General features: G+C 40.4%; 1 long non-coding RNA gene across 9 annotated transcripts in view; it reads left to right on the forward strand.

Moving 5' to 3' along the window:
- The first annotated feature begins 8,928 nt into the window (after positions 1-8,928).
- The window catches only part of LOC102415115, a 130,857-nt gene continuing 124,475 nt past the window's right edge, over positions 8,929-15,310 (forward strand). For 7 of the 9 annotated variants that reach the window (XR_006552436.2, XR_006552437.2, XR_006552429.2 and 4 more), the window contains exon 1: positions 9,782-10,080. This is a non-coding gene — a long non-coding RNA (uncharacterized LOC102415115). The other 2 variants (XR_006552430.2, XR_006552432.2) reach the window with 2 other exon arrangements.

Here is a 15,310-nt window from a genome sequence, read left to right on the forward strand (position 1 = left end):
TATAGCAGCTTTTTGGAGGGATCACTTTCTCTCGGGGAGAAGTAGCTGCCATGTCATGAGGACACTTAGGCAGCCTTATGAAGAAACCCACATGGTAAGGATCTGAGGCTGCCTGCCAACACCCAGTCTGAACTTCCCAACCATGTGACGGAGTATCGCTGAAGCAGAACCTACAGCCCCAGTCAACCTTTCAGATGGCTACAACCTCAGCCACCCTCTTGAATCCAACTCACAGTAGAGTTTGAACTAGGAACCACTTAGCTAAGCTGTTCGCAAATCCCTAACTCATGGAAACTGAGATATTGTTGTTTTCAGCCAGTGAATTTTGTAGTAATTTGGTACATGCTAGTAGATTTGGGCAATGGCACCCCACTCCAGTACTCTTGCCTGGAAAATCCCATGGACAGAGGGGCCTTGTAGGCTGCAGTCCATGGGGTCGCTGGGAGTCGGACACGACGGAGCGACTTCACTTTCACTTTTCACTTTCATGCATTGGAGAAGGAAATGGCAACCCACTCCAGTGTTCTTGCCTGGAGAATCCCAGGGACGGGGGAGCCTGGTGGGCTGCCGTCTATGGGGTCGCACAGAGTCAGACACGACTGGAGCGACTTAGCCGCAGCAGCAGCAGTAGATTTGGGAGTGGGTTGCTGCCATACCAAATCCTAAAAATGAGGGAGAGGCACTGGAATGAGGCAGTGGCAGAAGTGAAAAGATGCTGAAGAAAGTACCAGTGCAAGGTGAAAAATATTTGAACAGACTGTTATTATAAGTCTGATGGCTTTTGAGGAGGCTGCTAGTGATGAAAATGTTATTGGAAACTTGAAGAGGATAGCTCTTAATTCAGTGACAAAAAGTTGAGCAACAGTGTCACCTGCAGTGATGTAGGAACTAGAAAAATGGATCTAGTAAAATATATGATAAAGTGTTCATTCTGAGTGCTAAAGGTGCTCCTTGATTTCTTCTCGCTGTTTATGGTCAAAGGAAAGAGGGGGAAGATAAGCTAAAAGAACAACTGTGAAACCAAAAAATGCCAAGACTTGTTAGTCTTGAAAATTCCCAGCCTCTCAAGATGGGAACCAATGGGAAACAAAGAATTGGCTTCTAAGCAAAGATCAACTCCAGGCACTGTCAGACAATCACTGTATAAAAATGAAGTTGAGGATATGGCTATAAAATCCTTTGCTAAGATTTTAGAAAGAGCTAAGATTATCACTCATGAGAGTTGGCCAGACAATTAGGGCTTCTAGGAAGCTTAAGGGTACTGTCCATCAGTAATCTCAGTAGAAACTCTACATAGATAAGGGATTATCTCAAGCAGATATGTAGGTGTGGCTTTTGTATAATGAAATATGTAAGATTCACAGGCTGCTGCTGCTAAATCGCTTCAGTCGTGTCCGACTCTGTGCGACCCCAGAGACGGCAGCCCACCAGGCTCCCCCGTCCCTGGGATTCTTCAGGCAAGAACACTGGAGTGGGTTGCCATTTCCTTTTCCAATGCAGGAAAGTGAAAAGTGAAAGTAAAGTCTCTCAGTCGTGTCCAATTCCTCGCAACCCCATGGACTGCAGCCTATCAGGTTCCTCCGTCCATGGGATTTTCCAGGCAAGAGTACTGGAGTGGGTTGCCATTGCAGGAGAACCATTTAAAAAAGTATTTAATTGTTAGAAACAGCAGCAGCTTGGACTGAACGGAACAGAGAAAGAACAAAAGGAAAAGAGTCTTTGGACCTAGAGGCAGGAACCAGACTGAGAAAACTACACAGATCCAAACCTAGGCCACCTTTCATGGAAAAATCAGTTAACTCAGAAGGCAGAAACCAAGAGCTTGAAAGTCAGAGCCAAGAGTCATGGAAAGTCACTCCCGATAAGCAGTAGGAATAAGTTCTAATGAAAGAACTTCCAACATTTGCCTAGCTAGACTATAGAATTATTATGAACCAGGGATTCCTATATTTCTCTTGCTTTTTGCCCTTTGAACAGGAACGTATATAATGGTTATGGCTTTCCAGGTGGCACTAGCGGTAAAGAACCCGCCTGCCGATGCAAGAGACATAAGAGATGCTATCCTATTCTTCCTCCATCATTGTATGTTGTGGGGGGCAGGGGGGTATTGGAGGTGGGTGGACAGATATCTTATCCTTTTAATTCACAGGTTTTTCAGATCAATGAACTGTTCTCAAGGAACTGTACCCAGAGAACTTTATCCATATCTGGGCCTCACTGAGACCAACAAAGATTCTAGATTTTGAGATGATGATGTAATAGGATAAAACTTTTGGTGGTCTTGAGAAGGTATGAGTACAACTTATCTGTGGAAGGGAGATTAGTCAGTGAGGGAGAGAGGATGGACTTCAGGGTCAACCTCCAACATGGCCCCAAATAATTCTTGCTGCCTGATATTAATGCCCCTGTTTAGTCCCTCCCCTCTCACACTGGATAGGACTGACTTGCATAACCAGTAGCATATGAATATTATGGAAATGACAACATGTGGCTGCCAAGACTAGGACATAAAGGACATTGTGACTTCTGCCTTTGCTTTCTCTTAGATCACTCACTCTCAGGGAAGTCAGAAATCATGTCATTTCATGAGGACACTTAAGCAACCCTAAGGACACATCCATGGTAAGGAACTGAGCCTGCATGAATTTGACTGCTATATAAGCAAGCCATCTTAGAAGCAGATCCTCCAGCCCTAGTCAAGCTTTCAGAGGATTGTAGACCTAGCTAAGATTTTAACGGTAGCCTCACGAAAGACAGTAAACCAGGATTACCCAGCTAGGTTGCTCTCAAATTCTTCAGCCACAGAAACTGTGAAAGATAATAACTGCTCATTGTTGTTTCCAGCCACTAAAATTTGGGGCAGTTTTAATGAAATAACAGATAACTAAATCAGTGAACTGCAATTTCATGCTGCTTGCTGCTAAGTTGCTTCAGTCGTGTCCGACTCTGTGCGACCCCACAGATGGCAGCCCACCAGGCTCCCCCATCCCTGGGATTCTCCAGGCAATAACATTGGCGTGGGTTGCCATTTCCTTCTCCAATGCATGACAGTGAAAAGTGAAAGTGAAGTTGCTCAGTCATGTCCAACTCTTAGCGACCCCATGGACTGCAGCCCACCAGGCTCCTCCATCCATGGGATTTTCCAGGCAAGAGTACTGGAGTGGGGTGCCATTGCCTTCTCTGAATTTCATGATGAAGCAATAGTTGAAATGACTGCTTAAGAATATTTTGTATTTTTTGACTGCATCAACTGAACAAAGGTTCCATATCAGCTATGGTAATAGTTCACTTCTAGACTTACATCAACTTAAGATATTGTATATAGTGTGAGTCATAGACTTTGAAAGACATTAGCAAACACTTTGAGAGCGCTAAAAGACTATCAGCATAGTGAAGACAACAAAATGTAACATGAAGAGTATGTGAAAACAGCTGGCGTGCCTGAGAATACCTGGGGCTGCTTTGAGTAGACTTGGAGGTGACATGGCCTTTGTACATGCGTTTAAAGTATTAGCACAGGAAGCAGGTAATAGATACATCCAGCATGTCCTATGTTCCTTAAAAGGGGAGAATAAGAGCAAAAGGCTAAAAGTTATAGAACAACAGATGTTAAATAACACAGAGAAGCATTTTTGGATGCTTCTAGTTCTCTAACTAAAGAACAATTTCTTCACTGGAAGAATTGAAACACAGGCTAGATCATCACCTATAAAAATGCAGAACAGAAAAATCCTGGATTAGAATGTTGGATAAACTCTGCAAACTGTCTTCAAGGCTACTTTCTCATCTGTCCTAAGATATATTTATTCAGTTACTTGCAATAAAGAGCAGATTTATAGGAACTCCCTTACATGAAACTCTAAAATCTTAGAGCAGTTTCATCACAGGTGACACAGTAGACATTTTGCAGGTCCATGGAATGTAATTAGTGTTTTCCCAATTACATGAGCATCTAGAAACAAAGCAGAGAGATAACTATAGAAGAAAGATACTGTATTAGTTCTGAAGATTTAAAAAAACTTCCCTGGGATAGATGTATTTTCTGAAGCTAAGATTCAATTGTTTTGGCCTCATTTTAAAGCAGGACATTGTGGATTAGATTGATTTATAAGATTTAAAGTCAACTTGTATATCACAAAGTACAAAGAAGGTGAGCATAAATAAAATAATTTTCCGCACTGAGAATCATTTCATTATCTACTGTTTGAGGGACATCTAGGGGATCCATCATGTGCCCTATATGTATCTGTAAGTGTTAAGCTTTCAATAAACTAAGCAGAGTCATATAATTGTTGATAACAGAGTTGCAAAAAGAGCTGAGGTTTCTTAAATCTTAATGTAATATGCACAATTTGGGGGTTTCTTAAGAGCTATATTACTTTTTCTAGAGTAATAAGAAGGAAAACTACACAGGAGTTTCAAACTACTATGTAAAAAGTAATAAGCTACAAGCATATATTGTACAACACAGGAAATACAGTAAATATTTTGTAATAACTTTAAATGGAGTATAATCTATAAAAAATATTGAATCACTATGTTGTACATCTGAAACCAATATAACATTGTAAATCATCTATAATTAAAGAAGAAAAACAAAAAATATACAGAAGATGAGTGAGTTGATGTCCTCATCCTTAAATAACTTCAGAATTATTGCTAATAAAATATTTGCAGTTATAAAAACAATATGCTTGTAACATTTTATTAGATAATTTTGTCTAATGCAATAATATTTATTTAAACAGAAACATAGGAAACAAAACTATACTCTTCACCAATTGTCTCTGAAGTTATTAAAGAACCTTTTCTCAGTTTATTATCTATAAATTGGGATTAATACTTATGTACAACATACATGAATGTTACACAAACACTGATTTGTTATCTATTGTACTTTGAAGATGTTTCTGATAACTGTGAAATACTTTTTTTTTTAATTTTCATTTCTCAAATTTATTAAGACAGTGATCATATGTTCATTGAATAATGCATATTAAAATGCCAACCTTAAGTCTAAAGTAAACATATTTTATTTTTTTTACATTACACAGGCTCAGTGTCCTGAGCGCTTCCCAGGGAATGTAAAAGCCCATTCTTAGGTTGCTGTCTTAGAAAAAGCTGATATTTAACATCTTATCAATGATCCTCCAGGCTAAGCCTCCCGAGCTATTTTTCTATCATCATTATTTTTATTTTATATTACCAGTATAGATTAAGAAGAAAAATATATAAGGCAAAGTATTTATAAATATATCAACATTTGAACATGGATACTTGCCTTTCAAAATCTTAATTAATATGGCAAGATTTTTAGATTGTAGTTCAAAGTTCTTAAGTTCTTTGCTATATAACTGAGAGGGAATGTCTGCTTTTTCTCACTTCTTACAAAATGTTTCTAGCCTATGAATCTACACTTATCCTTGGGATCCACTGGGATTAACATTTATAAACTGCAAATACACAAAAAGCAAAGGGCCAAGCCTTTCCAAATAGGTATAATTTGCTCTTTGTAGTGGTGGCAAATGAGGTAATATTAATTATCATTAAGAAGAATGGAGAATACTCATTTTCAACATATATTGCAATTAAATGCAGTTTCTTTAAAAACTGAATTGGTCTGGGTTTAGAATCTAGAAAACATGAGAAAGTGTATTTCTGGTAATGAATGATAGGAGCACCCACTGTTTCATACTAGATGGCTACTTACATGTGCCATGTGGCAATGTTAAATATTTAAAATACTGAAAAATTAATATATTTAGTTCCCTTCTTAGAAAGGCTGAGGGCTTTTTAACTGAAAAGGCACTGTTGACCTATGTTTGAAGATTTAGTTTCAAGGACATTGTAGTACAAACTAACTAAAATGTTGAATGTCTTTGAATGTAGAATATAATTTTGCATTGCTGTGTGTTTATTTCCTATAATGGAAGCTAATCTCATATAATTTTTATTTTTTTTACTTTATTTATTTTTTTTTGCATGCAGGACCTTATTTCCTTGACCAGAGATTGAACCCATAATCACTGTGGTAGAAGCACAGAATCCTAACCACTAAACTGCTAGGGAATTTCTTAAAATTTCAAAAAGAAAATAAAATTTAAAATGTAGAATGAATGTATTTCTCTTTTCTCAACCATTTTTTAAAATAAATCATATGCCAATATCAAAATATCTCATTGTTACTGACATACAGAATATTTTGAAAGTTCAATATCCCTTTTCTTTAAGACATAGCTTAAAGTAAATTTTCAGTGTTTGCCTTAAAGACAATTAATCTAGCCTCAACTTGTGTGATCCTTCACCCTAATAAATTGGTTCTCCCTTTGTGGCTTTGATATTTACAATTTAATTGGCACTATCAGAGCAACAAATGATCTGTATCTTCATATTTTAGAGTATAATTTCTTAGAATTTTTGATACATTATAGATCATAAGAGTCTATCATTAACTCTGCATTAAAACAACACTGGAGAAATAAATACATACAATTTTAGATGGTATAATGGGAAAGAAGAGAGAGTCACATTGCCAGGGATTCATGGTTACTTATCCGTGTATTTTTAGTCAAAAATAAGACTGAGGAGGTATTCAGCTCAGGTATTCAGATTGCATTTCTTTAAAAAGTGTTTTGACGAAGGCGGTTTGAAGAATGTCTGGCCCATCGACATGCAAATAAATACTAGTCAATACTTGCAATTGCTAAAATCGACCATTTATATTCTAAACACGTCACATTGATTGGAACACTGTAAAACTTCGCTGGGGCTTCCCAGGTGGCGCTAGTGGTTAAGAACCTACCAATCAAGGCAGAATACGTAAGAGACTCAGGTTCAATCCCTGGAGCAGGAAGATATCCTGGAGGAGGGTACAGCAACCCGCTCCAGCATTCTTGTCTGGAGAATTCCATGGACAGAGGAGCCTGGTGGGCTATAGCCCATAGGGTTGCAAAGAGTCAGACGCAACTTAGCACGCACGCAAGAGTTTTCTTTAGCTCTGAGCTCATATGATGGTTTTCCATTTATTTAAAAAAAAAAAAAAAAGGCAGAAAAGCCACTCCTTTCAACAAAAGATTGGAGGGAGATTTTAAAGTACATACGTGTGTGTGTGTGTGCGCGCGCGGGTGGAGGTGGGCGAGGGCGAGGGAGGGTTGGTTCCCAGGTGGCTCTGTTAGTGAAGAACCAGATTTCTGACGCAGGAGACATAAGAGACGGGTTTCGATCCCTGGGTCGGGAAGATCCCCTGGAGGCGGGCATGGCAACCCAAACCAGTATTGTTGCCTGGAGAATCCCATGGACAGAGGAGCCTCATGGGCAAAGAGTCGGACACGACTGAGCGACTTAGCAGGCACAGTTATTTTTAAACGTAAATGTAATTAAATTATGGGGAAATTTTATCTTAAAAACGAAACTATGAATTAAACTAGATCTTATATATCTTTGTATATCCTCAGATCCTAACAGAGTCAGGTATAAATTCACTAAATAGGAATTGAATGAATTATTTTACAAATGAAATAAAACAACCATTTTTAGATGTAGCATCTTTAGTATTACTAAGTTTGGCATCAATTCAACAATAGCAACTCAGCTTATTTTGTTTTCAAGGGCCAAATCTGTATCATTAAACATCATTTTATAGGTAATTTAAAAACTTTATACAGGTAGGCACAGTTGTATAAATACTATTTATTAACTCACATAAATTTAAAATTAATTTTTAAATTAATACAGAATCATTTAATGTTTTTCTGGTTAAAATCCTAAGCATGAAATATATCAAATAGGATGCTAATATAAATGAATTGTTGATGTCAAATCACAAACAGCTAAAAATCAGAAATGGGCAACAGAAATGTGAGTAGGTCTGAACATCTGTCACTTATATTGCTAACTAGAATAAGCAGTTTTTTTAATTGAATCTGAAGTTTATTTTCATTTATTTCAGACACTTGGAAACTAGCCATTGTTACTGTGATTGATGTTGAATTTTTAATGGATCATATGTATGCCAATCTTAATAGGCAGTAATTTTTTGTCTAAAAGTATGAATGTGTGAAATTAAAACAAAATGGAAACCCTGACAGTTGTTCAGTTTGAATCACTATCTTGCACTTTATCTTGTGTTTTCAAGTTCTGTTTTCTTCTCAGATGTTCAAGAAAATCTCTCAACAGCCCTTGGAATGGCAGCACATCTTCACTGAGATCTCCTTGAATTCTGCATATCTTTATTCTCAATTTATGTTTAATGTCCAGATCCACTTCTCCGACTAAATAAATAAATAATACTAATTTACTAAAAAGAATTGCTCCCTCTAGTGAATTCACAGTATTACTTCACTTTCTGATGGCTGCACTAATTTAATAAATGATATAAATGATTATGACTATCATGTTGACAATAGTGATTTGGTCTGCTTTTGTTGTATTATATAAATTTTAATGCTTTCTGTGCTTAAACATTGGGAAGTTTCATAATGATTGATATGAGCTGTTTGCTGGATATTTTAGCACACTATTAATACATTAAAAAACGGCAATTGAAAAAATTATTTATTCCTAAAACCCTTCATATTACTTTTGAAACACATTTGGTACCAAGTTATTTCCAGGGTTATGACCATGGTACTTCAGCAAAGTAAAGAGGGTGATTTAAAACAATTGTCCTAATAGTTAAAATATAGTAGAAGTAAGTTTAACTGGAAATCCAAATCTAGACATAATGCCTGTTTTTGCTCTGGTTACCAGAAAAATCAGACATTTTAAACCTTATCCCTCTCTATTAATCAGAAATGTTGTGCAACTAATGATGGCATATACAAAAATACTTGACATTCTTTGGAATTTTATTTAAATTTCTATCACAATACTTGAATATAAAGTAAAACAGGAGGCTGTAGTGAAAGGAGAGCACTATTTAATTCTTAATTTGTTAATGCAAGACCTGGCCATCAAATAATTCATTTTAAATCACAGGAAGGAGAAATTGAGAAGTCGTCCAGCTGATTACATTTATATACCTAGTTAATTTAAATGCACCAGTAATAAGAGAGTAAAACAAAACCTCATCAGTCAGGAGACTCAACTTTACTTTCAAAGCAGGATTCCGTTTTGTGGGGAATTTGAATCACTTGGATCATTATTTCTGTACTTGACCTCTTTGCCTCAATAGGCAAAGCCTTTTTACAGTGTAATTTCAGTTAATAAAGCAGATGGTATGGGTTACCAATTCCATCAAGTTAGTTTTCCTGTATCAATAATAATAGAGTAACTCCATCAAGTTTTATGTAGTTTTCACCTACCAAGCACTTAGCAAATATTAATTCATCATCGCAGCACTCCCACGAGGAGGTAGGAATTTTTAATAAATAAAATATAATAAAATATATTCTAGATTGATTTATTTGAAAGCATCCGTGAAAGACAAACAGAGAAACTCTAAAAATTAAATGATTATATTAATTATATGAAAGAAGGTAATATTGTTTTATGACTCACTCTCCCTGGAAGTCATTTCAGGAGGAACTCATGGGAGTCAGGGGCCTGTCAAGATTTTACAGATTTTGTTTCCACGCTTCCTTCTCAAGGGAAGGAACAATTGGCAGCTTCTCCCTGGAGACATGACTGAGTGCAGGTGAGGGGCAACCCGGGTCTGGCGGCGGGCCCTTCCCGGGAAGCCCCGGGCCCGCGAGGGCAGAAGCCCCGCCCCGGGACGGCGGCGCGCGCCCGCGGGAGGGGCGGGGATTCCGGCGCCCGGGGCTCAGCTAGGTAGGTCCTGCTCAGGCTTGAGTCCCCTCTGCTTTCCTTGAGCCTTCCTCCCTCCCCTCCTTGGACCTGCAGCTTCGCGCTCGCCCCCGGGCCTCTCCGCGCGCACCCCTGGCTCCTCGCTCCCAGGTGGAACGGCGCCTCGGCCTGCGGGAGGCCTGGGCTGGACCCCCGAGCCAGCCTGGGGCTCGGGGGCGGTGGCGCGTGGGGCGGGGCCCGGGCTGCGTGTGCGAGCGTCGGGCGCGGCTCAGGCCTCGGTCGCCGGCACTCCCGGAGTAGAGCAGACGGTGGTCCAGGCTCCAGAGAACCGGAAGGGTATGCACACAGGCCGGCGGGTGAGGTTTGCGGGCTCCGCGTCCCACACGTTCTCTAGCGATGGGGCCTGATTACAGTCAAGGGAGGAGACCCATTGTCAGACTGCAGGGAGAAAGACTTCCATCTGCAGCTCGTGTCACAGTTCTCGGCGACTTTCCCGGTTCCCCGGCACTGTCCTTTGTGGAAACCTGACAGATGTCTGCCCCTGAACATTCACGAAACTTTCTAGTTGTCCCCGTGTGTGGTATTGAACGTTGTTTGCACCAAAGCAGCTGAGCCGTCGTTATAGGCAAACCTCGCATCCCAGCACCACTGTTGAGGTTTATCCAAAGGTGACATTGGTGCCTTTGTAGAAATAACTGATGAGGAAGAACATTTATTTACTAATTTTAATTTAATAAGTAATGAGAAGTCAAGGATTTGGATGAGTATAGAAGAGTTTAGAGGAAGGAGAAGGGCAAGAGTATAAAACCAGAAGGCATTTATTTGATATATTAGAAAAGGCCCCCCTTTGAAAAGATGAAATGAGATCAGGAAAGGTTCATTGTTTCTCAGATGGAGAAGACATTTCTGTTCTCCTGAGTATTTCTGCTTCTGATGACCTTTGACTTAGGGAGATGAAAAGGATAAGTAAAAATTGGACTTAGGTTGGACTTCATCAAACATGTCTATCTTCTGCTGCTGCTAAGTAGCTTCAGTCGTGTCCGACTCTGTGCGACCCCATAGACGGCCTCCTACCAGGCTCCTCTGTCTCTGGGATTCTCCAGGCAAGAACACTGGAGTGGGTTGCCATTTCCTTCTCCAATGCATGAAAGTGAAAAGTGAAAGTGAAGTCGCTCAGTCATGTCCAACTCTTAGCGACCTCATGGACTGCAGCCTACCAGGCTCCTCTGTCCATGGGATTTTCCAGGCACGAGTACTGGAGTGGGGTGCCATTGCCTTCTCCGTGTCTCTCTTCAGTGAGGTTTTATCAGCGTTTTCATTCCTTGAAGTTGAATACTGCACGCGTGTGCGCGCACGCACACACACACCCATAATTCTGACAATAAATGGCCTATTCAGTTAATAGCCTATCTCTATCTTCAAAGAATTGAGGTTCAGTTTGGTCGCTCAGTTGTGTCCAACTTTTTTACTCCATGGTCTGCAGCATGCCAGGCTTCCCTGTCTGTCCATCACCAACTCCCATAGCTTGCTCGAACTCATGTCCATTGAGTCGGTGATGTCATCCAATCATCTCATCCTCTGTCGTGCTCTTCTCCTCCTGCCTTCAGTCTTCCCCAGCATCAGGGTCTTTTCCAGCGAGTCCGTTCTTTGCATCAGGTGGCCAAAGTATTGGAGCTTCAGCCTCAGCATCAGTCCTTTCAGTGACTATTCAGGACTGATTTCCTTTAGGATTGACTGGTTAGATCTCCTTGCAGTCCAAGGGACCCTGAAGAGTCTTCTCCAACACCACAGTTCAAATGCATCAATTCTTCGGCGCTCAGCCTTCTTCACAGTCCAACTCTCACATCCATACATGACCACAGGAAAAACCATAGCCTTGACTAAATGGACATTTGTCAGCAAAGTAATGTCTCTGCTTTTCAGTATGCTGTCTGGGTTGGTCATAGCTTTTCTTCCAAGGAACAAGCATCTTTTAATTACATGGCTACAGTCACCATCTGCAGTGATTTTAGAGCCCAAGAAAATAAAGTCTGTCTCTGTTTCCATTGTTTCCTCATTTATTTGCCATGAAGTGATGGGACCGGATGCCATGATCTTAGTTTTTTGGATGTTGAGTTTTAAGTCAGCTTTTTCACTCTCCTCTTTCACGTTCATCAAAAGGCTCTTCAGTTCCTCTTCACTTTCTGCCATAAGGGTGGTGTCATCTGTGTATCTGAGGTTATTGGTATTTTTCCCAGTAGTCTTGATTCCAGCTTGTGTTTCATGAAGCCCAGCATTTTGCATGATGTATTCTGCATATAAATTAAGTAAACAGGGTAATAATATACAGCCTTGACATATTTCTTTCCCAATTTGGAACTGGTCCGTTGTTCCATGTCTGGTTCTAACTGTTGGTTCGCGACCTGCATACAGCTTTCTCAGGAGGCAGGTAAGGCGGACTGGTATTCCCATATCTTTAAGAATTTTCCACAGTTTGTTGTGATCTACATAGTCAAAGGCTTTGGTGTAATCAATAAATTAGAAATAGATGTTTTTCTGGAATTCTCTGGCTTCTTCGATGATCCAACAGATGTTGGCAATTTGTTCTCTGGTTCCTCTGCCTTTCCTAAATCCAGCTCAAGCATCTAGAATTTCATGGTTCACATACTGTTGACAGCTGGCTTGGAGAATTTTGAGCATTAGTTTGCTAGTGTGTGAGGTGAGTACAATTGCGCAGTAATTTGAACATTCTTTGGCATCGCTCTTCTTTGGGACTGGGATGAAAACTGACTTTTTCCAGTCCTATGGCTACTGCTGAATTTTCCAAATTTGCTGGCATATTGAGTGCAGCACTTTCACAGCATCATCTTTCAGGATTTGGAATAGCTCAACTGGAATCCCATTACCTCCACGAGCTTTGTTCATAGTGATGCTTCCTGAGGCCCACCTGACTTCACATTCCAGGATGTCTGGCTCTAGGTGACTGATAACACCATTGTGGTTATCTGGGTCATGAAGATCTTTTTTATATAGTTCTTCTGTGTATTCTTGCCACCTCTTCTTAATATCTTCTGCTTCTGTTAGGTCCATACCATTTCTGTCCTTTATCGAGCCCGTCTTTGCATGAAATGTTCCCTTGGTATCTCCAATTTTCTTGAAGAGATCTCTAGTCTTTCCCATTCTATTGTTTCCCCCTATTTCTTTGCCTTGATCACTGAAGAGGGCTTTCTTATCTCTCCTTGCTCTTCTTTGGAACTCTGCATTCAAATGGGTATATCTTTCCTTTTCTTTTTTTGCCTTTTCCTTCTCTTCTTTTCTCAGCTATTTGTAAACAAGGCCTCCTCAGACAACCATTTTGCCTTTTTGCATTTTTTTCTTGGGATGGTTTTGATCACTGCCTCCTGTACAATGCCATGAACCTCTGTCCATAGTTCTTTAGCCACTCTGTCTATCAGATCTAATCCCTTGAATCTGTTTGTCACTTCCACTAAAATCATAAGGATTTGATTTAGGTCATACATGAATGGTCTAATGGTTTTCCCTACTTTCTTCAATTTCAGTCTGAATTTGGCAATAAGGAGTTCATGATCTGAGCCACAGTCAGCTCCCAGTCTTGTTTTTGCTGACTATATAGAGCTTCTCCATCTTTGGCTGCAAAGAATATAATCAGTCTGATTTTGGTATTGACCGTCTGGTGATGTCCATGTGTAGAGTCTTCTCTTGTGTTGTTGGAACAGGGTGTTTGCTCTGACCAGTGCGTTCTCTTGGCAGAACTCTGTTAGCCTGTGCCCTGCTTCATGTTGTACTTCAAGGCCAAATTTGCCTGTTACTCCAGGTGTTTCTTGACTTCCTACTTTTGCATTTCAGTCCCCTATGATGAACATCTTTTTTGAGTGTTAGTTCTAGAAGGTCTTGTGGTTTCTATTTATTGTATTGTTGGCCACACCAGACTGCTTGCAGGATCTTAGTTCTCAGACTAGAGATTGAAACCAGTGCTGCAGCGGTGGAAGTACAGAGGGGTCCTAACCACTGGACCCCCCCCCCCCACCCCAGGAAACTCCCTGAATGTGATTTCAAAACTACATATATTGAAAAACAACACAAAACATAATTGTCAGGTCAGTTTATCTCTCTCTTAGTTGCTTTCACAACAAAAATCTGAAACAGCAGACTAAAGGGTTTAAAGCAAATGACAAGTTATAGCTCAGTTACAGATCAAGCACATAGATATTTTGTTAAACATTCACTCCCAAAACACAGGAGTAGACTGACTCCAGAGGAGTCATTGTAATAACCCTGCTTGGCTTTCCCTTTTTTATATTTCCCCTTTCCTCCTTTTGGTTGTGCCCTGTGCAAAGTAGGGCTTGTACCCACCACAGATCAAGAAAGGGAATGCAAATGGGCATATGCTCAAGGCTGATTGACAGTTGCAGGTTATCTAACAGGCTCTATTGCAGGTATCTTCCCATATTTCAGTCTGTTATAATCTGATGTATATATGTATAGCATATTTATAAACCCTTAATGGACTCCTGAAGAAGGCAATGGCAACCCACTCCAGTACTCTTGCCTGGAAAATCCCATGGACGGAGGAGCCTGGTAGGCTACAGTCCATGGGTCATGAAGAGTTGGACATGACTGACCGACTTCACTTTCACTTTCACGCATTGGAGAAGGAAATGGCAACCCACTCCAGTGTTCTTGCCTGGAGAATCCCAGGGACGGGGGAGCCTGGTGGGCTGCCATCTATGGGGTCGCACAGAGTCAGACATGACTGAAGGGACTTAGCAGCAGCAGCAGCAATGGACTCCTAGCTGTCTAGGGTTACTTGAGGAAGCCCCTGTGGTTACTTTGTATACACTATGTGCCTAGGGGATATGTGCAGGAGTTGTAAAAGTCTCTGTGGTTATTTTGTTGCATATCTGTGAGATTTCTGTCTGTGTCTGGGATGGGGTTTAGAGATCAGCTTGCATACTTTTTGGCTAGGCCACCCCTAGGTCCTCATTCTAGAGAAGTGAAAGTCGCTCAGTTGTGTCCAGCTCTTTGCGACCCCATGGATTATACAGTCCATGAAATTCTCTAGGCCAGAATACTGGAGTGGGTAGCCTTTCCCTTCTCCAGGAGATCTGCCCAATCCAGGGATGGAACCAGGTCTCCCGCATTGCGGGCGGATTCTTTACCAGCTGAGCCACAGGGAAGCCCAAGAATACTGGAGTGGGTAGCCTATCCCTTCTCCAGGGGATCTTCCTGACCTAGGAATCAAACCAGGGTACCCTGACTTGCAGGTGGATTCTTTACCAACTATTTAACTTTCTACCTAACATAACTATTAAGAACAGTAAAAGTGGGCATGAAATTATTTGATAAAGTTAATTAGCAAATTTGCCCCTGAACTTCCCCAGTTTCCTTTGATGAAATGTACTTTCTGCTCAGAGTGAAAAGAACTAAAAGGCATTTTGGTTTCTGCAAGGCCATTCTGTAAAATCCTTAACCTGCCACTAGAGGGTGCTCTTAACTCTTAATATGAGAGGACTAATCTAGGGAAATGAGTGTTTTCCCACAGTCAATATGTAACAGGAGATTACTT

The sequence above is a fragment of the Bubalus bubalis genome, chromosome 7 (assembly GCF_019923935.1).
Source record: "Bubalus bubalis isolate 160015118507 breed Murrah chromosome 7, NDDB_SH_1, whole genome shotgun sequence".
Classification (NCBI taxonomy): Eukaryota; Metazoa; Chordata; class Mammalia; order Artiodactyla; family Bovidae; genus Bubalus; species Bubalus bubalis.